The sequence below is a fragment of the Ptychodera flava genome, chromosome 19, assembly GCF_041260155.1.
Source record: "Ptychodera flava strain L36383 chromosome 19, AS_Pfla_20210202, whole genome shotgun sequence".
Lineage (NCBI taxonomy): Eukaryota > Metazoa > Hemichordata > Enteropneusta > Ptychoderidae > Ptychodera > Ptychodera flava.
The window spans coordinates 14,165,360-14,193,326 of NC_091946.1; the positions used below are offsets into that span (position 1 = coordinate 14,165,360).

At 39.3% G+C, this 27,967-nt stretch overlaps 2 long non-coding RNA genes across 2 annotated transcripts in view; one reads left to right on the top strand and one right to left on the bottom strand.

The window, feature by feature from the left end:
• Window positions 1–27,967, bottom strand: part of LOC139118657 (uncharacterized) — a 358,536-nt gene that overhangs the window by 156,463 nt on the left and 174,106 nt on the right. The window lies entirely within an intron of this gene.
• LOC139118652 (uncharacterized) lies at window positions 249–27,785 on the top strand. Its single transcript, XR_011548769.1, has 3 exons — window positions 249–330; window positions 17,969–18,184; window positions 19,074–27,785. It is a non-coding gene; the product is annotated as an uncharacterized lncRNA (long non-coding RNA).

Consider the following 27,967-nt stretch of genomic DNA (forward strand, 5'->3'; position numbering starts at 1 on the left):
CTTAAAGTTCGCGTCACAAAACACCGCGCCAGGATTCTGTTCGCCTCGATTTGGCTGGTGTCTGTTCTCCTGGCTATCGTGCAGGCTGTCTTCGCAGAGGCAAGGAAAATTGACTACGGCGAGAAGTCGGTGTATCTGTGCACAGAGTGGTGGCCGTACGACTCGGCTGGTGTAATTTACGAGATCTTCATGGTGATGGTGACGTATTTTATTCCATTGTTAGTTTTGCTGTTTTGCTACGTTAGAGTCGGCAGACGACTGTGGGGACGTCAAATACCTGGCAACGCCGATCGTCAAAGAGATAAATCCTACCTATCGTCAAAGAAAAAGGTAATTTTACGAAGAGAACTTATGTAGAAAATGTCTGTCTTCATTTGTCTGTTCGTCTCTCTGTTCATCTGTTACTCTGTTTTCGTGAAGGCATCCTTGCGTTCAGACTAAGAAGGGAGAACATTTTACGATTCCTTCGAAAGTTGATTTAAAACAATCCCAGAGCGCTGATAGAAACGATAAACGGTCTACCATGAGAAGGACACGCACGACAGAGACTACATTCTTAAGTTTCGCTCATACTTCTCGGAGGGAAATTTTTAAAACTTCTTTTGCATAATCGAGAAATATTAGAGACAACGAGCATTTTTGCGGATAAGAGAAACAAATTACTTAAAATTTGATGATGTAGCTCAAAATGGGCACTGTTCTATCTGTGTTAGCTGTCGGGGGCACTCCAGCAGAACACGACATTTGAATTTTCAATTTCGTTAAAAGGTTTCGAACTGAGTCGGCACAAGCTGTGGACCATCAAGAAACTTGTCTCGAGGCGTATTCTGTCGCAGAACGATTCACTGGAATCCACTCTGAAGCATTGAAGTATGTAAGAACGTAACAAATAGTGACAGCGGATGCTAAAACTATCCACTTGGCGAAACGAGGCAGACCTGAACGATTTCAACGACGGAATATATCGTTCAGTGATTATTTGAACTACGCCCTCCAGGTTTATAATTCCGTCCTCAACTTTATTCATTTCGTGTGAACTTATTGCACTCAAACTCAAGACGAAATAACCAACAATGGCAGCGGTTTGTCCGTGAGGAACTAAAGATTTTTGCCAGTGTCTCTTGCCTGTGGTTCAGCTTGAAACTGATAATACAATCTTGATGCATTATCACAAACGACTTTTCGTATTCACTTTCAGTGCAGGCTGTCACAGTTGTATCGTAGCCGTTGAAAGATTTTCTTTAATGAATCTGAAATTATAAAATGGAAACATTACGGAAGTGACTTACACCCTTATAATTTTCCTCTCAAATTTGCAGATCTGTCTAAGACCTTCATGGTGTATTTTTGCGTCGTTCGGAAAATGAGTGCGACCCGGAAAATACGACAGGAAAACATAATTGCTCGAATCATATAAAGGCACACAAGACATAAACGAAAAATACGTCCGTGTGTAGTACATATAGTGTGCGCATGCGCAGTTGTTTATAAATTGATTCTTTCGTTTTCTCTAACAGTATGCCATCGTCATGTTCGGATCAACATTATTCTGAAAAGAATTTATGAGATAAAAGCAAACTTTGCAAATTTCCAATCATTTGACATCGACTTGAATAGGTCTTTCGAGACATACATGCCCTAGTTGTAAAAGTCAGTTACATATGCAAATGAGCAATATCAGTAATATAAAATGACCAGATCAACTTGAAAACTGTCGTTATTTGCATGATCTGTCATGTAAACAATTAAGCCACCTTAAATATTCATTTCTTGCAATCACCACACAGAATCGACTAGATTTGATACCGAAGCAATGAGCCGTTCTTGAGTCATTGCGCAAACAGACAAACAGACAGACAGGCAGACAAACAGACACCGCTACAGTATCAATAAACGCCTGTGAAATATCAAGAGGACTACACAGAGTGTTTAAATGGTAATGAATACTCCAGCGCGATTAGTGCATTGGGTCCAATATCTTTGATCGTATAAAATATGATTCAGAGTATTATACATTGATGGAATGTAGCCATGTATATCGACGAATTCGAAGACTTCATCCAAAATGTTTTTGAGCGAAACACCTCAGCAGTTGCGCCAAATTTGGAAGCGTCCTTGAAGTTGAAAGACTTTACCTTTGCTCAAACTTTCCGTAAGGAAATTTTAAACCTTTCTCTTTCGAAATCAAGAATAAAAATCTGCAAAATTTGATAGTGGAGAAAATATTACTAATATTTAACGACTCTTAAATTTTGAATTCAAAATTGGCACATTTCTATGGTAACTCTATTGCGAAAAATAACATTTTCGATTTTCACAAAAATGTGACGTTGTAAACTTTAGTTACTCGTCCAGCTTCAAACTGAACCCCAACAAGTTGTAAACCAAAGTCGCATCGTAAAAGTTTGAGAGTCCGAATGCATGTCTCTGAGGCGCATTTTACATTAAAGGGGCAGCTCATTTATAAGCTTTATCAAAAGCAAATTGGCCAACATGATACAAATTTCAAAGCAAAACAACTGTAAATACTCAATGTCAACAACAACTAATGCGAGAACCAGGGATTGAGAATTGCCCCTTTGAATACACAGGTGTCGTGTCTTTTCAATGTCTCTTCTTGAACACGAAGCTCACAATTAAGGCGTGTGCTGTCGGTCAGACAAATAAAAAAAGAAACATTTGTCTATGAAAGCACAATTATCATCGTGCACGATCATTCACCCAAAAATAACGGTCAGCCTAACCGTCAACGTACCTACAAAGACGTTTGAAATATAAAATATAAAACTATCCAAATGTTATAAGGTTATTCTCGTATCATGATATAAACCCTAGGGTTAAGTTGTGGCATAATCGTCTTATATGCCGTATTGTCTCTCTTACTCACAGTGTTGTCCCCTGGAAATGTCATGCACTCTCCTTGTTGCAACGCTCCGATGTTATAATATGGTCTCATCTCTTGGGGATATTATTATTAGAGTCAGAGTCTGATTAATCGAAATACTTGGCTGTCATTCATTCTGTTGGAGATTTGACAAAAGCCGGTAATACGTCGACATTAGGTTTTTGTTAGTGCTTCATGAAAAAGGAATTTTAGGGCCGAAAAAGTGTTTCTGTTCACCGGTCAACGTCACGTCCGGACTGGTGAATTAAGTCACTTTTTCTTCCTTGTGTGTTTTTGACACAAATCATATCAGGGAAATAAAAAGACTGTGTGGAGGTGCCTTCTCTTTATACCTATATTCATGTTTGCTTCACTATTCAGAAAGCGATATTGCAATGCTGCCACTAAATGAAAGAATCGGTCTAACATGAAATTAGCCAGAGAAAATTTGGAGAAGTGAAAAATTAAAACGGCATAATTTTTGCCAAATGTCGAAGGCCAGAAAACTGTCTTTATGTTTTGTCCTGACTTAATGTACCAACTTGTAGATTTGTTCGCTTGTTTAGTTTCAGTTTAGCGTCGAGTGGGAAATATTGACATCAGCTTATATTCATTTTTTCATAAAAAATAGTTTCCCGAAATAAAGTTAGACCACAAATTTTACATTTAAACTCTCTTACAGTTCGTTTAACCGCCTGTATTACCAAGCTCAATAGTCCTATGCTGTGCCAATCAATAAAACGTTTTTGCTGATGTAGCTTAATCGTCAAAGTCCTCTTACAGGTTCCATGATGCTTTTCGCGCCATAGTGCGTTACTTTTGCCATTTGTGATTTATGCTACCCTGACCGCTGCATTCATCACTGATTTAAACAGAAGGCGAAAATTGTTTTCGATCGTGAACTGTATCACCAAGAATGCGGTACAACATAAATTGCATTATGTTTAAGTACGTGCATAGAGCTTAAAGCGGCCGCAGAGGTGCGTTGTGGGATAACCGGAAAGAAGTCCATAAATGTACTACCAGGTTCACACTGAGGCCCAGGGACGCCTCTGGCTATTGCGCGAGTGTGAAAATGTAAGAAAATATTTTTGATTGCGTTCAAACCGCATCTGAATTTCCGCTTTTCAGTGACTTATCGACTAAATGTTAAGCGCTGCAACCAGGACCGACCCGTCTCGTTCACTCTCACTCTCTCACACACACACATACACATACACACTATTGATCGCAATGACAAACTTGTGCCGACTCTGCATTCATCCCTCAGACCCGATGCACTGAAAGAGTAGACCGGCCTACGGCAGGCACAACGTGTTCACAAGTTTTACAAAACTAGGGCTGACTCAGAGATGACCTTCACTCTGTAATGTGAATGTTGTATCCGTTATCAGAGGGTTAAATTGTTAGATTTCAGACGTGCATAGCATGCAGTGATGTGACATGCTAATTGCTTAAAATGCGTCCGTCTATTGAAATACGGCTCCCTTGGTCTCGTCGTCTCTGATGTGTACAATGATCGACACTGTAAGGGTCAATGTTCATTTAAGGTCTGTTAAGCTGTCACTGTCGCAAAGCCCCAGGGTTTACCATCGCTCACTCACAGCCAAAGCTAGGTAACCATGGCTTTCCTATCTCTTCCTTTGTAGCTCATTGTTCACAATGTATGAATCCGTAGAGTACAAATTAAAGTTACTGGCCGTTCTCACGGGTGCCCATAAAATTGACATGAAACGCATCACTTTGAAATGAAAGGATCTGACTTTAAGTTACTCTCACACTAAACGATTAATATCTTCACGAAACAACGTCAACGTATGCAGATTTTGATGTACCCCGCAAGTCACGAAATTTGGCACAAAAAGTTAATGGTCGCCGAGAGGTCAATGATATCGAAAATCGATAATGGCAAGGGGGCAATTCTATCACAGTCTCTATTTTTCCCAACATGCATGCAGATGATTACACGAGATACGTTGAAACAAACAAGATTGCATCGAATTCCTTCTTTCCCTGTTCAATTTATATGGAAAAAGAAAGGTGTGTGACCTAGTTGCATAAACTGTACGGACAAAGTCTGCATGACTTCGAGGGCAAACGATGCAAAACGCCCGACTAACAATTTTATGTCAACTTGGGAACAGCTTTCTCAGAGATTTTTACCTATGGCGGTATCTCTAATTGTCGGCACCATTCCATTGAACAGGTAGCTCATGTTTATTAAGTAGTCTTGTGGAACATGCTGTTGCCCTGACCGATGCCTTCCTATTAGCTGATAATTGTTGAATTGCCGTGAACATCACACCTGTTTTCTTTGGTGTCAGGTTTCAAAGCGCGAAGCGAAAGACTAGCCTCCGACAAAGTATCAATGATGAAGAGGTGCCGGTAGCGAGGTATGTCATTCGATGCCTTTGCATGCGTGACCGTATAAATTAATGACATGGCTTGATTTTCTTTCGAGGACTTCCAAGTTGAAAACACTTTTAAACCTTCACTTTGGTTCTTGTCTCCCGCAGTTCATCGCGGTTATTCAACTGAATTTAACCACACCGCGTGTGTGCCAGCAAAAGTTGAACGAATAACACCCTTCTATAAAAAATCATACGTCATGAAGTCATACATTGCGAGTCATCAAGCCATCAGGTCAAATCATCCAACATCTCCATTTATGGCACGACAACTGAATTTCATCACATCGACACGTACCCGCAAATATCAAGCAAATGGCACCCCCTCTATAAAAACAACCTGTACATCATAAAGTCATATATGGCGAGTTATGATCCTATTGTCACAAAGCCATCGGTTCGAATCACCCGACATCTTCATCGTCGACGATGAAAATAACAACGTAACGAAGACAATAAGTGGCGGGAAATTATCGAACGATACAAAGACACAAATCGTAAGGAACCAAAATAGCGGTAGCGTGTTATAGGCCCTACATGTATATAACAGGTCATAAATGACTATTTGGTTCAGGACATCCAATGGATGACTAGACTAATAGCATATAATGAACTGTACAGAGCAACACTTCAACTGAATTTTTAAACTTCGCACTGTAGGGAATCAAAGAGCAGTCCGGCACCTCTTTCTTATTATCCCTTGAAAATTTTGCCATGGTCGTAAAATCTGTCATCCTTGTCCCCTTTTTCAAGAAAATGTTCTTAAAACATCTGCTCAAGAGAGGCTATTCACGTAAAGGGATGATATTTTACCCTGACATCAAAAAGGCAAATTTAACCCTTTGAGCGCCAAAGTATATTTTTCTGCCCTTCATTAAATAAACTCCTGTCAATTTTTTCCCAGATTTTTACCAAAATTTTCAGAAAAAAATGTAGCCAATGAAATTTGATGTCCATTTGGTCCAAAATTATCAAAACATTACAGAAAACACTCACAAAAATTGGTAAAACTTTGCACTGAAATTGTGAAGGAGAAATTAACAGTGCTCAAAGGGTTAAATGCCTTTTGCAAAGTTGTCAACTTGAAAGCAGCTCAGGGGGGTGGCGGGCAGCGAGTCGGATACTATCGTCTGCTGGCAAATTATTTTCGAAAGGTATTGAAATACCTTTTCTACGACCGCCAATGAAAACTTGTCTACTTGAATGAAGCCCAAAGCGAAGGCAGTGAGTCGGATACGGTCGTCTGCTAGCATTTTTTTTCAAAGTTTATATTTTTTACATTAAAAAATGACAAGTTGTCAACTTGTGAGGAGCACTAAGGACAGGAAGTGAGTCGGATACTATCTTCTGCCAGCATTTTTTTCGAAGGGTATTCGCATACGCTTTTTATATCACAAATGAAAGTTGTCAATTTGAAAGAAACCCTAAGGCGGGCAGTTAGTCAGATACTGTCGTCTGCTAGCACAATTGTATTCAGATACCTTTTTTACGATCATCAATGAAATGTTCCATAATTATCTAGGTTGTCGCGTTCCCGTCGGAAAGATAATATCAGAAAAATAGTTGAGGGGGCGTGAAAAAATATATGAAAGAGAAATGACTTACGGGAATCATTCTTGAGGGAGATGGAAGAGAGGGGAACTGGTAGGCTGAGGAGGGGACATTCTGTAAATGGTAGTTAGAGGACATTAGGTTAGAATGGTTGCCTTCCTCCTGATAGTTCGCATTCAAAATCCATTCCACAGGTATATTTTCACCTAAAATATCCTTGCTATTAATTTCTCAAAATAAAACGGCTGGTTGGCGTAAAACGTGAATTTCACACATGCGATACATGAGAAGCTTCTCTCATAAGGTCATACACTGTAAGTGATCGCATCTTTTGTGGTGCACATTTAACTCCGGCTATGCTATTTATCTTATTCCTCGCTCTGACTGTCGAAATACACTGGCCGACAATTTTGTCAGATGGAATAAAAAAATTGCCGGTTAAAACACAACTTACGTCAGCTAAAGCAGTAATTTGCCAAGATGCTATAACAGAAACTTCAATACACATCTATCGAATATAAAGTAGGGCATGACGTATTTGACCTCAAGCTCTCATGAAGGACATTACCCCAATACTCTTCATTAACAATTTAGACATAAGCTTATTGCTGGTTAAATTGATAAACAAATAAACCCATTATACGTAGTTGTACCATCGACAAAGTTGTCAGCCAGGTGCTATCGATAGGCGTCGGTAAGCCATCATATACCGGCTATATAATCTACGGACAGGCAACGCTAGAGCTGCATCTTACGAGAGCGAGCTGCCATTTGAATGCACAGAGGGATGATGCAAAAATTTATGTTCATGACATCTTTCAAGTTCAAAATAAAACCAGACGTGAACATAAAAAATGCTCCAATTTTTTAGTATATGTTGCAGTTGTCTTTAACATAACCCTTTCTCTGACATTATTCCAAGTATTGAAATACACTATGTGCAACTGCATGAGAAGTTATTGTGATAAATATCACTAGCAATATTCATCTTGTATGACTGCTGGCAAATTATTTTCGAAAGGTATTGAAATACGTTTTCTACGACCAAAAATGAAAAGTTGTGTACTTGAAAGAAGCCCAAAGTGCGGGCAATGAGTCGGATACTGTCGTCTGCTAGCAATTCTTTTTTTCGAAGGGTGTACTTTTTTACGTTCAAAAATTAAAAGTTGTCAACTTGAAAGAAGCACTAAAGGCAGGTTGTGAGTCGTATAATGTCTTCTGCCGGCAATACTTGGATGAAGCCCGAAGAGTGGACAGTGAGTCGGATACTGTTGTCTGCTTGAATTTTTTTTCTAAGGGTATACTGTTTTTACGTTAAAAAATGACGAGTTGTCAACTTGTGAGAAGCGCTAAGGACAGGCAGTGAGTCGAATACTGTCTTCTGCCAGCAATTTTTTTCGAAGGGTATTCGCATACGCTTTTTATATCACAAATGAAAGTTGTCAATTTGAGAGAAAGCCTAAGGCGGGCAGTTAGTCAGATACTCTCGTCTGCTAGCACAATTGTATTCAGATACCTTTTTTACGATCATAAATGAAATGTTCCATAATTATCTAGCTTTCGCGTTCCCACGATCATAAAAAGAGGTTGCCTTCCGCCTGATGGTTCGCATTCAAAATCCATTCCACTGGTATATTTTCACCTAAAATATCCTGCTATTAATTTCTCAAAACACGGCTAGTTGACGCAAAACGTCGATTTCACATATGCGATACACGAGAAGCTTCTCTCATAAGGTCACCATACACTGTAAGTGATCCCATCTATTGTGGTGCACAGTCATATTTATTGACTCCGGCTATGCTGTTAACCTTATTCTTTGCTCTGACTGTCGAAATACACTGGCCGACAATTTTGTCAGATGGAATAAAAAATTTGCCGGTTAAAACACAACTTACGTCAGCTAAAGCAGTAATTTGCCAAGATGCTATAACAGAAACTTCAATACACATCTATCGAATATAAAGTAGAGCATGACGTATTTGACCTCAAGCTCTCATGAAGGACATTACCCCAATACTCTTCATTAACAATTTAGACATAAGCTTATTGCTGGTTAAATTGATAAACAAATAAACCCATTATACGTAGTTGTACCATCGACAAAGTTGTCAGCCAGGTGTTAACGATAGGCGTCGGAAGCCGACATATCGGCGACATAATCTGCGGACAGGCAACGCTAGAGCTGCATCTTACGAGAGCGAGCTGCCATTTGAATGCACAGAGGGATGATGCCAAAATTTACGTAAACGACATCTTTCAAGCTCAACATAGTACCAGACGTGAACATAAAATGCTCCCATATTTCAGTATATGTTGCAGTTGTCTGTAACATAACCCTTTTCTCTGACATTATTGCAAGTATTGAAATATATTATGTGCAACTCCATTATAAGTTATTGTGATAAATATCACTAGCAATATTCATCTTGTATGACTGCTGGCAAATTATTTTCTAAAGGTATTGAAAAACGTTTTCTACGACCAAAAATGAAAAGTTGTGTACTTGAAAGAAGCCCAAAGTGCGGGCAATGAGTCGGATACTGTCGTCTGCTAGCTATTTTTTGCTGCCAGCAATACTTGAATCAAGCCCAAAGTGCGGACAGTGAGTCGGATACTATAGTCTGCTAGAAGTGTTTTTCTAAGTGTATACTGTTTTTACGTTCAAAATGACGAGTTGACAACTTGTGAGGAGCACTAAGGCAGGCAGGTCGAGTGAGTCGAATACTGTCTTCTGCCAGCAATTTTTTTCGAAGGGTATTCGCATACGCTTTTTATATCACAAATGAAAGTTGTCAATTTGAAAGAAACCCAAAGGCGGGCAGTGAGTCAGAAACTGTCGTCTGCTAGCACAATTGTATTCAGATACCCTTTTTACGATCATAATAATCAAACATGTAAACTAACAATGTCATTGTCATAAACAGCTACATGACCTTGAAAACTGTCATGTTCTCATTATTAACATTTGTAAAAAGATTCATCAGCTGTCTGTCCGAGAATATCTAATTTCTAAACGAATAACTATGCAAATCAGTATTAATTATCCAAGCCACGACAAACAAAAGTATTCATTTCTTGCCACTCCCAATCAGAATCAATGTAACAGATAAGATGCGATTCCGCACCGATAACTTGAGATATCGTGCATGCCCACAGACAGACAGATATAAGTATGACAAGAGCTGGCCAGGTGAGCTAAACACGATATCTTGACCTAAAACTCCGTTTTAGGGTTATGTGTGTATGTGAACATGTTAGCTAAAGACGACATCTTGACCTAAAAATCCGTTTTACAAGCTCCCAGGAGCCCAATACAATGCTACCGTTTACGGCCTTTATTAACCTGGGACTTTGCTTCAGGGATGACATACGTAATTATGGTAATTACGATTGTTATTTTCGACTGCTTCCGTTGTCAGCATGCAGTCCCTAGTCCAAACACTGGGCTCACATCCATTACCCACCCCAGGGTCCCTTGATTGCTTTTGGCGACCTTCTAAGGTGACGTTCAGGAATCATTGACTCATGACTCCCATTCAGAGCTAACCGATAACACCGTCGTTTGAAAACATTTATCTCAGTCCTGACGAAGGTCACCCGTTTATATCGACGTAAATATATTTCGCATACACGGAGTTGAAGCCAAAATTAATGAAGAAAACAGTATGTTTCTAATCTGAGTGAGCTGGAACCAAGATTAGCTGTGTCAGACCTTTTTCTCGTTAGACTGAAAAAAGAAATTATGTCATAAATATTTTACTTTTCGCTGAGCAAGGCGAGCTGCATGTCTGGGACAATTATGACCGTCACGATTTTATCCCTTTCTGAAGGCCCGGCCGGTGGTAAAAAGGTATACTAAGTCTTCCTCATACTAACCCACCATTAATACTATACTACGAAGTCACTCTCTTGAGCCGGCGACTTTTATCTTCTTGTTTTCGTCGAGCAGAATACCGAGACGCGGTTGAAACATAGTCCTCGGAGCGTGCATCTCCATCAAGCATAAAAACATCATTTTGTACACCGGTGCGCAATAGACAGATCTGCTAGAGAAGTGGAAGGTTTCATTGAAAGGGATGACTACTGTCCGTCAACTATAGCCACTTTTTAAAATCACATAGAATCTTTGCACGCTTCTTGCATAGCGCTTAATATCGCCACACACAGAGACACAGACACACACTCAGAACGAAACAAAAAACAAAAAAACAAGGGCATCACCATGGTGAGTCAGTTTCCTCAGAAAACGGAATCGAAAGATTTTCAATCTACAAAAACCAAAATCAAAACAAAACCCAGGGAGTATATTTTGAACCTAACGCGTAAAGTACCTTAGTCCCCTCTTCTGTGCAATCTTACTGTAGATTAGAAGGAAGACGGACTCGGATTTGAAAGTCAAGTCTCTCAAGGGGATGCAAATGAATGATGAAAATGTTGTGCCACACTTTCCAGATTGCTGGTCAGCCTTTTGCGATAGGAAGACGAGGCTTATAATTACACGAGATCTCACTTCGTTTATAGCTCATACTGAAAACCAGCTCATCGGAAAGATAAGTAACGATGTGTCCACCCATGCATTTTGAATAACAAAGGAGCATTACAGTGCGTTACATGTATATTATATGCCACATCATCCTCTGATAGGGATCAAGTACGCTTACTCTGAAATCACTTTTGAGGGAAATTCACATTTTAAAATGCAGAGGATTATTTCAAAGACAGAAGTGCCTTTCGTCGAGAGATTGAAAATTGAAGTGTATCTTGACTGGAAACGGTATAATTATGACCACCGCTATCTTGTGCATATATATCATGTCTCGAAAATTGGAATGTATATTTGTCAACTAAGCCAGCAACAATCACAGTGCGAATTAAACGTTTTTCAAGTCTCACTAGATCTTTGTGCCATAAAATTTGAGAACAATACGACCTCTGCCTCTTAAAAGCATCTCACCGTTGAGTATTTATGCCCAGTCCCTCACCAGTCGTACTGAAGGACTGTTATCCAATGAATCACTAACACGCGGATGTATCATAAAATTATGTTTACGTGTGTACAAGCAAAATTACAATTTGTTGCTTGCCAAAGAGATGGTGCTCCGGGTAATACGGGTAATATAGACATATTACCCTCAGGGCGACATCACTGCACGAGTCAGGTTATATATATATATTCCTTTAGGTGTTATATCTCTTTTATTCTCTGTCAAGTGATTGAATCCAGGCCAATCACGATACATATAATCGCATTGGAAGACGTTGAAGGATTTGCTGCTGATTGACTTAATTTAAACCATGAGGACTACTTGTATCACAAAAAAATCATCAGATAGGATGATTATGCACGGAACTTGACGTTAAGTGTCCATAAAAGTCACAAAATTTCAAAAAAGCACGAGCAATGTGCCTTTGTGCCACAAAATTGGTCTTCTTTATTTGATAAAGTGGGCCTGTGAGGGTGTAATTTTCTCAGAAATCTATGTTAATGCAATGTATTCCACGTTCGCTTGCAATCAAGGAAGAGGTGGCCCGCTGCCGCTCGACGTCAGTATGGAAAGCTACCTTTGAAACCTTCAATGAACGTCACTTAAGTCGTCCCTTGGATATGGCAAAAGTGAGCACCGCACTGAAACAAGGTGCAGATAAGAAGTCGATGTAATCATGAATAGTTAATTGCCCACACATGACTTCCTACTAATTGTGATTGTGACCATATAGATGAGAACTTTCCTTTCATCAAACCTAAAACTTCCTTCAAGTTTGCTGCAGTGTGTTATAAATGTGTCGCACTATAAGAATTTACCTGAAACACGATTTGAACTAATTTGGGATAATTTGATGGTGAAGTAATGTTGGTTTAATCTGCAAATGTAATATCATTTGCTTTTCTTTTTAAGCTATACACTTGTTTTTTATGAGTAATTGGTAATATTGCAATATTCAGCTATGGGCATGCCCTAACACTTTTCTAAAAATTGAAAAATGTGAAGATCCAATTATCCCAAATTAGTTCCAATCGTGTTCCGACTACGCTGAGCTAATGATCACAATAGTATCACAAAATACTCCTATACTACGAACTCCAGATCTCTTCAACATTATTACGTTGCCACACATTGTGAATCCGAGAATGTAATGTTTTATGGACGGGTTGTGAAAGAGCTACTGGTTATACCATAGCTCCATAGTGAGTTAAGGCATGTGAAAGTTCCTGTACTTTTATGAAATGCCTTTGCACTTGTAAATAAGACTGACATATATAATATTACGCTTATCCAAACGTGTTCCACTACCTATCGGCATCACGAGTCAAAACTGAACGCATAACCGCATAACCTAAATTTGCTGCTATTTTCGGCGTTCAGGTACACAGCACATCTGCACGCATCGTCTCATTTCACAGAGACACAGCCAGGCAATTCCAGACATTGTAACCCGCGGCGTTTTGATATGAAACGATTAGAGGCATTTGGGCGAATTTAAAATTGGATGGGGTAGCACTGAAAGTGGTTCGCAACTTTTTTTTTTTATAAATAGATTTAGATTTACTGGCTGGGAACAACGGGCTTTCGCCCAATTACAGTTCCAGCAAAAGAAAAAGAAACTAACAAAGAGCACAACAATGAAACAAAGACAGTAACAACACAGTTAAAAAAAAACATCATTGGTAAAAAAAATACAGATCTAAAAAGAATAAACATTATTAAATAAAAATCTGCGAAATTGCCCATAGTTACAATTAAAAATATCAAAAGTCTCATTGTTTAAAATACCATTCAAATTTTTCATAGTTCTCTGTAAAAATGCTGAGGAATGAGCAATGACTCTTGATACATTAGGTTTAAAATGTTGTTTTGAGCGCAGAGTGCGAGAAGGCACATGCAGACAGATGCGCTCTAGAATTTCGGAGCTGTTATAAAAAGAGAACATACATTTGTAAAAGAAGGTGGCATCCATAAAACTCCTACGCTCTTGTAGAGATGGGATTTTGAAGAAGGTACAGAGTTGGTTGTAGTAGCCAGATGAGTAGGTTATGCCAGTTTTACCGCACAAGTATTTGAGAATTTACACTGAACTCTTTCGAGACGGTGAATGAGATACAGCTGGTGTGGAGACCATACTTGACTGGCATACTCAAGCTGGCTCCGGACAAGTGTTATATACAGGGTTTTGAGGGTGTTGACATTGCTAAAATTACGTGAGTTACGTTTTATAAAACCTAGCAGCTTGAAAGCTTTTACAGTAATTGTATTAATGTGCGCAGAGTAGTTTAGATTTTGGGTGAGAAGAACACCCAGGTCTTTAGCTGATGTTACTCTGCATAAATGTCACCATTAATACTATAATCATACATAATGTGAGTTTTCTTGTTCGTAAAGGAAATTACCATACATTTTTTAAAATTCAGTTTTAGTTTCCATGTCGTGCACCATCTCTCAATGTGGTTAAGGTCTTGTTGGGAGAGAACTGCAGTCCGAGTTGTTAGAAATTTGCCTATACAATTTTGAGTCGTCTGCATACAGTGACATTAAACTTGAAACTGAAGAACTAATATCATTAACATAGAGAACAAATAGAAGCGGACCTAACTGAGACCCTTGAGGTACACCAGAAGTTACTTTACTCCATGAGGAGAAGTGCTCCAACTTTACTGCCCACAAAAGATTTGAAACTTCTCCCATCCCGCCCATCAGCGTCCTTCCTTCTCCACTGCTGGACTATTAATCCTTGTAGCCACAAGTCATCCCTTTTACAAACCTGTCCACTCCCTTCTCTCCGTCGAGTGATTTACCCTCCAGGAGTTTAACGTCACCCAGTCCGTTTGGTCTTTTCGTAGTTGCTATCTGAGGAGATCAATTACTTTTCCCTCGACGCGACGGGGAACATGCCCGCCCTCCTCGAAACCGCTCACGAACTCCTTTTTGCTAAGAGCCGTTGCTATGACGGTACTTTTGATTTTAAGACAGAATAATGTTGAGCTGTAAACCGCGGTTCAAAACCGATTGAAAACACTCTGGATATTCTTTTCAAAACCACTTTACCAAGCACTACATTCACATATCATATATGTCCCTAGTACACATGCCAACACAAACACTGTGCCCTCGTTTACACACTTTATACCAAAGTTGAAGTGAATTCCTTGTTAAAAATGTTATTGCGGTGTAATGTCCTTCGAACTATTACTTGTTAGTTGCTCGAGGCTTCTCCGTCATCGCGTATTTGATTTATGCCTGATTGAGATCTCGGTCCACCTGACTTCCAATCGCCAACAAGTTTCATTGTGTATATTGAATTGGCATCATGGTTGAATTACCAAGAGCAGTGAAAAAGTAGAAGAAATCTGTGCGTTTATATCTTTCTTGGTTTTAGAATTTTACTTGTTGTCCATAACCGCCGTACCCCAACTTTTCTCTCTAAGAATTATTCATGCAGCAATTACCCCAAGAGTCATGATTATATCATCGGCTCTTACCGTGTTACAGAACACATTCTCTACATTGTACATCGGTACATCGTGGGCTTCTACACCAACTTCCATTTTAGTGTATCGAAAAACTGATAAGAACTACAATAAAATCGATGTGATACAACAGTAGAGCCGATGTGGTCAACGATTTCTTAATGACATTGTATGAGGAAAGACTGCATCATGTTACACTGTCAGGTGCAATTATTATGAGTCGATCATGGAAGAATCAATTCCGTCTGTAAAAGTTGAAGCATCGTCTAGCAGGAGGTCAATTTTGCAGACGGAGTTGACTCCTTCATGATGGACTTATAGTACCTGGCTGATAATTGCACTGACAGACTGAGTGTAATGTGATGCAGTCTTTCCTCATAAAATGAAATTTTAAAAAAATCATTGACCTCGTCGATCTTACAGTTATTCTTATCAGTTTTTCGATACACTAAAATGAAAATGGTTGTAACATGTTTAATCCTAACGGCTACTCCATACAGAAACAGCGAAAGCCAGCGCCTGACTACCATTTAGCGTTCATAAGAAACGGAACGGCTGATACAAAGTTCATGTATGATGATCTAGGTGAACCACGGTGATATTACTTCATTTTCCGCCTTCTTTTTGTCGTTGGGTCATGCTTACGTGCACAGCATTACACGAACCGACGTAGCAAATTGCCTCTAATCTTACTGTTAGGCCACATAAAGAAAATCCTTTTTTACCGTCATTGGATTTTTGAAAAACCTGCCAGCAAGCAAGGGGGAAAAACAAACACAGACAAAAACACAAGTGTATTGACATAAGCTCAGTTTTAATTTGGCTTCTTTTAGAAAAATAATTATTATATTTGCAATACCAAAATGTTGCCAAAATTGTCGCCATTGCATGAAATGACTATGAAACTATGAAAACGCGATGCTTTTGAAAAACCCACAGAATTTGTGGTGCAGCGAAAATATGCAAGATTTCCAGGTCTCGCAGTTCTTCAAATCCCCAAGGCGCATCCATTTTTAAACATGTATCGCTCAAAGCGAAGGTAGTGTATTATAACATCTCATATTCGAGAAAAATGGGGTGACTGAAGCATGGTTACAACTGTTCTTTCAGCACGCGAAAAATATTGTATGTGATATCTGCCTAACTACAAAGCTTTGTGTTTCAACTGTCTTACCGAAGCCTTTATTTGGCTCTGCGCTGCTCCAAATGTTGAACGGTCGGTATATTACACTTGATACAAATGTTTTGTATATTAAAGTAACCTTTATCTTGTTGTATATTTTACCATTCTTATATATTTGTACGAACATTAAATTTACTTTACGTCTCTCATTTCACTTGAATGTTTTTATGAGCAATATCACTACCAATTTTCATCAAATTCCGTGGGTTCACCACTGATGTACAGCTTCAATTAATTATTCAATATGCAATATTTTTAAGTGACTCGGATATGGAACTGAAATTTTTTCACTACACTCGTATCTTTTATATCCACAAGTTTGATATATTTCTTCAACTTTGGTAGAGTCCTAAATATATTCCTAATTGTGATAAATCGTTAAATTTGCAAATGCTATTTAAACATTCAACGAATTTCATGATTTATGAGAGTGTTTGCCTGAAAATTGAAAGATTAAACTTTCATGAGGAAACTTCAAATCATTTCCAATCGAAATCAACAATAAAAGTCCCGGATCACCGTGCAAAATGTTATACAAGAGAAAAAATTATGCAATAATTCCCGACACATGCAATTCAAAATTGCTGCCAACTTTGTGCTCCCTCTATGATGAAAATTCGATTTTCATAACATAAGCCCGTGGAAACGTTAGTTAGTCCATAAGCTTCAAAATGAGCTCCATAAAGTGGTAGGCCAAAATAAGTGTTGTAAGTATTTGACAGTCCGAATGTCTATCTCAGAGGTGCATTCTTCCTTATTGCTTATCAAACAATATTATTGACATGATACTGCAAAATGACCTTGAAGACAATTTTTGATTGCAGAAAGATTTTTTTAAAAAAAATGGAAATTTCTCAAAATCTCACCATTCTGGCTGTACTATACTTCACTTTGTTGGACACATCTGAAAGGTCAAACACAATTATACACAATTATATCGTGTCTTTCTGCAATCTCGATATTGTGAAAAAGCGAAAAAAATGTGCTGTAGAGTTGACACAGAGATTGCCCGCCTTCTCTAAAATTACTGGAGCTGCTAAATATCTGTGCGATTCACTCATTATAACAAACTTGCCTGGGTTATCAAATTTCATTCTCGCGTGATGTACACGGACAATGGTTAGATGTTTCTCTTTGGCGTGTACCTGTCATGGTGTACGTTTTAGACCTTTAATCCCAATACACATCTTACTGGAACAGCAATTCACAATAAGTGACATGAAGATATATTGCTAGTTTTTTACCACGACGTGCCGGGATGCAAACTGTGTCAACAGTACTAGTTTTACGATGTAAATGAAGTGGGGATCGATTAAATTTCTTTGTTGATAATAAATAGTTCACAATATGTTTTGGTACATCGACAAAAGTTGACATGAATAATTTACCATGGTTTACAGTTTAACAGAGAAAACACGATGGCAAGTTCATATAAAATAATTGAAATGTATTTGACTTTAAATTTTCTATTGCAGGTAATAAAGATGTTGATATTGGTTGTCGTGCTGTTCATGATCTGCTGGCTACCCCTTCATGTCTTTATGTTGGTGACTCGATTCTCGCCTTATATATACGGCGACACTTATCACCAGGATCTGATGAGAAAGATAAATTCAGTGGTCCTGTGGCTAGCCATGTCCAACAGCTTCATGAACCCAGTTATCTACAGTTTTCTGAACGAGGGTTTTCGGGTAAGTGATCGATGCGCGACATCCATTGCTATAAATTTAGCCCTCTAATTTAAGGTTGCAAAGTATATAAATGTACACGCTTACATGCGATAGCGGGGTGCATGATAACGCGACGTGAAGTTCACAGAGCTATTTTCCACTTACGTAGGTCTCGTCCGTTGCTTGCTTCAAAAGCAGTCGCCAGGTAGAATCACTTCGTAGAGTACGTGGCATACTGTGCTCTTTAAAGTGTTTGGTTGTCACTGCATTGACATTTCATTTAAGAAAGCCTGTAGCGATCAAAGAGTAAATTACCCATCCCGACGGATAGAAACGAATACTTGAACATAATGTAACTTCATAATAGTTTGGAAGAAAAGAGTCACATTACAAGGCTTTATAATCATGAGAGAGCTTAAACCTACATGTACGTGATCGGGGACTCGAATTCAAAGCAAAGACCTTTTGAACGACTTGGATACTCACAACCAGACTACTGCATACATAAGTGGTCTGCCCGTCTATGAATTCTCCTTTGCACATGCTTCACCTTAACTATAGAACTTACTGCCATAAGGTTTCAAAGATCTTCAGCATTGCAAGCTTTCAAAAGAAACCTGAAAACGCGTCTGTTCAACGGAGCATATAGTGTGTCTTAAGCCAGTAGGCGTCACAGAGCAAAACGACCGTTTACATGCTTGGTTTTTTGGCGCTTAACCTTGTTAATTGACAGGCTCATGTCCCTGCACAGAACTGAAATTTGATATTGATGGATGACATTATCAGTCTATCATGTACAGACCAATGACGCCCATACGGGGGTGGGGGTGGACTGACGCATGATTTAATTGCTGCGAATTATAGTTTACTCCCTTTCAACTCACATGTAAAATTTTTCCACTTTTTTCAGGCTGACGTAAGGGCAATGGGTCGACGTGGATGTTGCCGGGCGCACACTCACAACCTGAGGCTTCGAAAGCGCCATCGCTTTTCGACGTCGTCGATGTCGACGGCATTTTCTTCGTCGGGCAAAAGATCCACAATCACACGCATCGATACGGAGATCGGAGTACCTGTCTCATCTGTCTCGCGAAACAACCTCGTAAGGTCGATCGAGTTTGATGAAAGTGCGAGGGATTAGAAAAGGCGCACTATTTCTACTGTGAAGGTCGTCACAGGAGCATGGCATGTTGCCTATTAACACTGATTGCGTGGGCAATACAGCCTGGGTATACCATTCAGACAATCCATTTGAGATTTTGATGGTCAAACTTTTACCCTTTCCCGGATACTCCCGATGTTTTGACAGGGTTGTGTCCCGAAAGTTGAAAAAAGTGTTTGATTGATAGGGATTTTCTTGGCAAATTGGGAAATGTATCGGGGCCTTTTCCTGTAACAGCTATTCTATTGCACGTGAAGGTTTCCAGCAGTATTGATTCATTCTGCTTCATCCCCCTACTCACTTGTAATTGTTACATTTTGGTTATCTCATTTGCTGCCTTCCAGCAAGACGCAAAAATTTACATCAAATTTGATCTCATCCAGGGCGGAAACCGCCATGTGACATTGTCATCTTAATTAGTTCTCATCTACCATGATGTGTGTCATAGACAGTTTTTCTGCATCGAATTTTATTTTCTGGTATTTTGAAAGCCATTTTTTGCTAGGGTGTTCCTTCTCGGGGTGTGAGATTAAGTCTCGTGTATTCTTCCCATTTTATTTCTTCTCTTTTGGCAGTTACTTTTGCTTAACGGTAAGTTTTAACGGCCTTCAGAAGTACTGCTTTGAGTTTAAACAGCCCGCACGTTGCCAATATGTGAATTGCACGATTTTGAATTGCAGTGATGTGTTTGGTCAGCCTGCAGCTGAGTGCGACTTTTGTTCTTCGTGTTCTGTAGTTTCTTGGATTTAACATGCTAGTTTTCTCGTGTAGTGTGGCTTTACTAGTACTGCTTTTAACTATGGATAAATGCCATCTTTCTGTGCGTGAAGGTTCTAGTGTTTGCGCTACAGCTATATGTAGGAAGATTCCTGCTGATGGCATCCATGACAGAAGTTTTGCTTTTCGTAAGTGTCAAAGGCTGAACCTGTATTATTTGCAAGGATTGGGCAGATCAATTATGGCGCAATATCCATACATAACCAGAATTGCTGCAAGAGAAGCAAGGTTCGCAAGGTAGGTCTCAGAAGGAGAAATCCAGAAAGTCGGCTAGTAGTACAGCAGAGAGTTTGCCCTCACAATCTTCAAGGAGTATGGAAAGTTTGAAGGTCTTCGTCCCTCATATCTTAGGGAAATTGGTTCTTGTAAGGCCAGACAATTCAACTGTACTTGGAGTTGGGGGACCTCGCGCCCATCTCTCTGAATCCTTACTGGGTATCTAATGAATTGTACATTGTCAGAAACATAGGATTAGGGCAGCCCACATACCAGGCACATGCACTTTGACAGCAGATGTTCTGTCCAGAAGATGACCTATCCCAACAGAGTGGGTATCAAAACACCAGGTTGTCCCTTTTCAAGGTGTTGAATAAGCTCATATTATATAGGTCTGTTTGCAAAGGTGCACAATGCTCATCTACAGGTGTACTGTTTTCTGATACCAGACCAAGGAGTAGAGGCAGGGGATGCCTTTCAATTCCATGGACAAACATGTTTGCCGATAGACTTTTCCTCCAGTGTCTCTGATTCCCAGGGTTCTAAGCAAGACATGACACGAGGAGTGTGTTGTCATTCTGATGGCCCTTAATTGGCCGACTCGGAGACATTCATGGTCCCATCGATTGCTCGACTTGCTCGAAGAGATTCCGATAAATATACCAGAGATCCAAGACTTTCTGAACCAGTCGTTGTCAAGTTTTCTTCACCAAGATTCATCAGTCCTCCAGTTGACTGTTAGGAAACTGTCAAGAAATGCTTTTGTTCAGGGAGATTTTCAGCGAGAGCTGCAGAATATGCAGCAAACTCTCGTCGGTCATCAACCAGTAAATATACAGGAAGTATTCAATGACAGGTGAAGAGAACATGTTGACCTCATGCATCCCCCTGTTAGTTCTAAAGCCAGGGGCGGCAAAATCCAGGGGAGTCATCGTAATTTTGGAATCCGCGAAGGGGGGGGGGTCATCGCTTTTTCACTGGTAGGAAAGGGGGTCACCACATTTTAAAAAACACAATACCTACAATAAAGTTCACTTTATGCCATGGCCATGATCGACCCTCTTTACCGGCGGGCCGCCTTCGGCGGCCCACTACAATAAATATACTTTATGTATTACCCATGACCCTCTTAACGGGCTGACGCCTTTGGCGGCCCGATCCAATCAGGTTTACTTCATGCAATGGACATGATACCTATAACCGGAGTTCAAATGCAATGGCCATGATCGACCCTCTTTACCGGCGGGCCGCCTCTGGCGGCCAACTACAAAAAATTGACTTTATGTAATACCCCATGACCATCTTAATGGCCGGACGCCTTCAGCGGCCCTGTCCAGTAAAGTTTACATAATGCAATGGCCATGATCGACCCTCCTTACCGGCGGGACACCTTTGGTGGCCCACTAGAATAAAGTTGACTTTACGTAATGGCCCATGACCCTCTTAACCGGAGGGCTGCCTTTGGCGAACCACTACAATAAAGTTTACTTTATACAATGTCCATGGACATAAGTTATCTATTAAAATTAAGTTAAAAATTGTCTTACAGTCGTCCTAATTAACAGACGTTTGCATGGATGTGACTGAGAAGTTTGTGCACTGGCATCTCTGCTACACGAATAAAGTGCGCCGCATACCGGAGTTCAAATCCAAACCGTGCGGGTAAATTTGACATATGGCTTTGGTTATTTTTCAGCTGGGGCGGGGGGGGGGGGGGGTTAATCAAATTTTTTCGTCTGACAAAGGGGTCATCTTTTTTTCACGAAAAATGCAGGGGGTCTATATTTTTTGAACACCGGCGACAAGATTTTGTCGCCCCCAGGCCGTAAAAACTGAACGGTCCCTAAAATCCCATTTTTTATCATACTGTGTTGAGCTCATTTTTCAGATTAGTGGTGGATGTAGTGTAAGGTCAGCATCCGCTTTGGATAGACTGGTTAAAGGATCTTTTGTAAAATGTCCTCCTCAGGGAGACATTTGCCTTCTTGGAATCTTCCATTGATATTAGATTCACTAAGACAAGCTCCTTATGAGCCGATGAGTGGCCTTTTTCTCAGCTCTGGCATTTGGACGCAGACGTAGTATAGTAAGATTCATGCTTTGTCTATCAATAGTGCTTAACAGGTGTTAGATTGTTGCCTAGGGCAGGTCTCCTTCCAAGAATGAATCTGTATCTCATGTTGGCACAGATATATAGTAAATTTTCGATCGAATTGGAACTCACAATGTACGACAGCCAGTCACACAGCGAAGACGCCACAGTCAAAACCACTCGTCTAATCCCCCGCACTTAATCATTCCTAATCTTGATAATACGTCTACTGATCCATGGGATAAATTGAATTGTCCTTGTAGGGCTCTTCGCCCATATGTTAAGGCGTCTGCACAACTTCCTGGTAAAACAGACAGTTGTCCTTAAGGTGTTCCAAGGTAAGCACGGACCTGCGTCCGAGGACATTATTTCTAGATGGTTAAGGGATCCGATCCAGCATGCCCATGGCTCTTCCAATGGCAAACGTATACACATGCATTCAATCAGAACACATGATATTCGAGCTCTGACTGCATCGTGGGCTGTGCTTTAGATGTTTCAATTGATGACATTCTGGAAGCTCGTTTTGGGGCATCGTCAAATACCGTTATTTACTTGTACCTCAAGGATTTGCCTATGCAAGGTAGTTTTCCTTTTAATAGCGTCTTTGAGGTGTGGTTCTACCATGCTGAGGGAATTAGTTTTGATGAATCCTCATCCATATTATCTTCGATTCTGCTTAATTAAAATGTAAGAGAGGCAGGAAAGTAGAGGATGAAACAGAATGAAAGTCCCCGTAGAAACATATTACTGCGAGACCTCGTACCTGTCACTCCTCCCCCTCCCAAACACTGATTTCTCATAGTCTATCAGGGACATTGAGATCTGATTAATATTAGGATCTTATGGCGGTGTCCTCCCTGGATGAGCTTGAGATCACATGTTAAAACAATTTTGCCTCGTTCTAGAAGGCAGCAAATGAGATAACACAAATGCTAAAGTGACAGGCAAGAATGCTATCTGGCAGAACTTTCATTTTCTATGTCTTTGCAACCCATGATAAGGGTTTTTGAAGGATAAAAAGTGGACCAATTATTTGTTGTCTTTCGCAGAAAAACCTGACCCATTCGGCGACATGTACCTGTATACCTCACCATGGGAGTATCCGCGGGAATTTTACATATCTCAAAAAAGTTTGATTCTCTCAGATACAGCTTACTTTTGTCGCCTCTCAAGTAGAAAACAAATGTCCATTATACCATAGTTTAGCATCTTGAATTATAGGTTAAACCTTATACATACGTGGCGCTTATAGTATGTTGCTATGGGTCCAAGCAAAGCACGCCTGATGAGCCAGCCATTTTCATTACTATAGTAGTTTATAATCTTATTATTTATTTTACTGCGCGTAAAAGAATGTTTTCGAATAATTTGTACGGATTCATTCTTAGTCTATGTTCTAATTCTAATGACAGGTACCATGCAATACTTGTATATATTACATAACAAGAATATTCATATACTTCAGCAATAAAGCACACTCAGCGACGGTTATACCAGTCGAAATTTTGACCAGTTCACGACAACGACATATATGCACGAACGATAGCGAGTGCATAACAGTTAATTGGTCAAAATCGAGTATATTGAAATTCAGTCATTGAAAGTCAAAAAAGGATGTTTGCCCAAGCCGAGAGCTCATGCTTGTGCTAGCCGTGGTATATTGCCAATATACCACTGTTTTGTGCACGTCTCGACAAATCAGATCACTGTATTCGCGTTATCAATATACTGGTATGGTATAATATTTGGTATACGCCAAGATGATCACGATGTTAATCAGTGTCCTTGAAAATTATTTCAAAAGCAATGATAAGGAAACGTTCAGAGACCACACAAAAGAAGCTCAGCGACGACACCAATGATGTGGATGAAGATAATACTTGATAACACTTGATGCCAAAAGCGACAATAAGAAAAAGACGATGACAAACAACAATGACACATGCTACAAGGTCGAATACAAGATCGAACTGTCGGAACGGTATGAATATTGTTTTAAAAATGTGTCGATCTCATGGATTTTTTAACCACAGAAGTTACCAAATATTGTGACTTATTAAGAAATTAGAGATACCTAGAATGTTGTAACATTTTCACACACAACACCTGGAATATGGATGATGCTTGTCAAAAACATGGTGAAAAGTGATGCACCATTACTGTCATTATATCGATATGCCTGGTGATGCACCGTGCCCTTGCAAGTCATCATCAATACATATCAAAAATGTTCTTAAAACAGACAACACGAGGGACGCAGATTTAATTACACAGAGATAAATTTGTCATGGTGGCGTTTATCCGGGATGCTGCCTTCTTCAGTGTATGAGTAGACCGAAATGTTCACTCTATTAGCTAAGCTCCCTATGATATCCTAACTTCTCAGTTTACATCAGATTCAGTGTACTCGAAGGTAGCGAACGCGTCTTTTGAATTGCAAACCTGGCCACAGTAGTGTTCATAGTCTTTTCAAGATACTGAAAGGATGAGTTCATATTAAAAACTAATTGTATATTACGCTAAAGGTTGAATGCAACACAGGAATAGATATTCCGAATCATTTTTTACAAATGCTTTCTGATCTACCATTTGTGGGGGCTCATTTTAGATCTCCTGGAGTGAGAAAGATTTCTTACATTTTCGAAAATCACGAATTATATTTTTTTTTCGATAGATTTAACACGGGGATGGCGGCATTCGAATTTCAAATGTCGGTAAATGTTAGGGAATGTGTTTCTTTAGTACACAAATTTGCGAGGTGACCCCTGATTTTAAATTCTTGGTTCGGTAAGAGAGTGGTTGAAAGTGTCATAGAGGAAAGTTGGAGCTTATAAAATAGGCTGATTTTCCGTCATCGTCCATCCGTCTGTCATCAATTGCCTTCTCCTCTTAAGCCGCGAATCTTCTTCAAAACTGCAGATAGCTTTAATATTTGGAATATAGGTTACCAGGGATTACCTATTTGAGATTTTTCAAATTGTGCAGAAATATGCATATTTATACTTTTAATGCAATTTTTGTCATTTTTGTCAAAAATGTATTTCACCAAACCGCCGACATATTGTTAGGGGTGATCTTCATGTGATATGCTCAAATAATGATGAAATCTTCAATTCTTTATGTTTCGAGCCATTTTCTGTCAGGCCACTGAAATGAGCTATCAAACATTCCCCCCTTCATCAACACATATGTCACAAATAGTTATTCTTTAAATAACACATCGAGACTGTATCGGCCGTTCGGTCGCTTGTACATTGAAATGAGGTGCATCTTTTTATGGTGTATTTCCATTATTCTCTAATAAGTCCTTGATGTTGTTGTTGATAATCAGATAGGTTTGTGCACTTACATGAAAATGCTGAATATTAATATTGATAACATCATCATACATAGGCTCCGATGACGTAATGTTCTAAAATTGCACACTGCAAAGCAAATCTCAAATTATGACAGGTAAAGGAGCTTTTCATTCCGATCCTAAAATATTTAGAATTTAAAATTCGCCGACGACTGTCATCTTTTTTCACGTTTTCATATATTTTAGTTTAATGAAGAAAACTAGACAAATTAACAAGACACGGTGAATTTCGTTCGCGTGTTCATACTAATTCGTAAAATGGATCTTAAATCGGTAATTGTATTAAAACAGGGACAAACTGGTTCTTTTTTCATTCCATTGTAATCACTAAGCAAAGTTTTGATTAATTTCAATGTGTTCGTCATCCTGTCGACAAAATAGTCTAGGCCAGGATTTCACTGGATTTCGCAAAACGTAGTGACATCTTGTGCCCTTGCTAACCATATTTCATATATGCAAATTTCAAATTTCCTTTCCTGTTGTTCCATCTTTAAAGTTAGCATATGCGCTGTACTTTGAACTATGGTGGCGCTCTCAAAGAGGATAATAATGGCGGACCAATATATCCGCCTCATATCAGAATGAGATTCGTGTAATGTTAGGAGACTTACGATCATAATACATATCAAACTTGAAGCATGTTCGAATTCTTTCCTTGATTAGGTGATTTTTGATACAAGCACAGTTATCTTGTATTTCAAGTTTCCGTGTTGTCCGAGCTTTATTCGCTTCACGAAACTTTGGAAAACCCCCAAAGTTTGACAAGCCTTTTAAGCTTAACTTCAAAACCCACAATACTACAGAGATTTGAAATGCAACGATTCATCGGACTGGGCTCGCTAATGTTCTGAATCTTAGAGAACCTTTTCCAGTAAGTGCATATATACATAATACCCCTTCAGGGCAACTAATGTCGCACAAATGCAAACAAAATACAATTTGTACCCGCAACTCTCGCATATTTAAAATGACACATTGTAAATTTCTATTTTTCTTTCGAGTATGGCGAGTCAAAAATAGAATCGCCCTGTTTTTACTGAGGCACAATACAGGCTTAGCAGCATCCATGTAGTTTTTATTGCTGTTCATACAACATGTTTGTCTAAAGTTACATTAAATTAATGTTTTGACATTCATTATGTAAAATACCTTTCTATACCCTGTGGTCAAGTCTGTCAAAAATAATACGATTTCTTGTTAGTGTTACCTTCCCTTTTACTTGCACTTTTCTAGTACTTTTGTATATACACTTACACATTTACGCCTTTTTACCTTTCAGAAGGGCTGTCGAGAAAAGTACAAAAAATGCCTACATCTCGAAAAACAGAAGAAAATAAATTCTGAAAAAACGAGCAAATTAATCGCTCTGTTTTGTTTTCAAAAGACAGAGGTTGTATTACATCACTTGTAGTTCGACAACACTGACATCTCTCGTAGTTTTTATATTGCCAAAATCTGTTTAGGAAAATTTAATTTTATGACATATCTGTGTAACTCCTCTATCGCAGGACATTAAATAACGTTTTTTTAAAGGTTGTTTTAATGACTACTTCTTACTTCTGCCTCATTCATACATGCTTAGCAGGTGTTGTCTTTCGCCTTGTAACCTGAGAGCACTTTAGAATATGACGAGCATACATTGCATTAATTGACTTGCACGGGTATGTGGTTTGATATAGAAGCATCCTTAGGCATTAGCGAACTTTCAGTATGGCACAAACCATTAATTGTTTCTGATTCATTAAACCGCTGTCACGGGATGAGTGGACACAAATCTTCAGAATATGACACATGGGTTTGAATGTTGTAGCTAGAATGTAGTTTCCCTGTTCTTAAACTAAAGACCCGAACGGTTCTCTTATAGTTATAAGTGTTTAATGTGGAACGCTTTCGTGTCCCTGTCTGCTAATCTTCAATCTTAGTTGCCAAAAAATATAACTCGTCGTAAGATACATTGATACTGTGAATTACAACACTTGCACTTGTGTTAAGAACGACATGAACGTTCTGAAAATAACCAACCCTTCTGCTATTCCTGAGGATTTCAACCAATAAAGATAGACGGGAACAAAACACGATGAGTCGGTCCGATCGCCGTAAAGTCGATAATGTCAACCAAATCCAATTTTGACGGCATTTAGGAAGTACGGTGATGCACTGTACCGCTTTCTGCAGTTTACTTTTTTCTATTAAGTA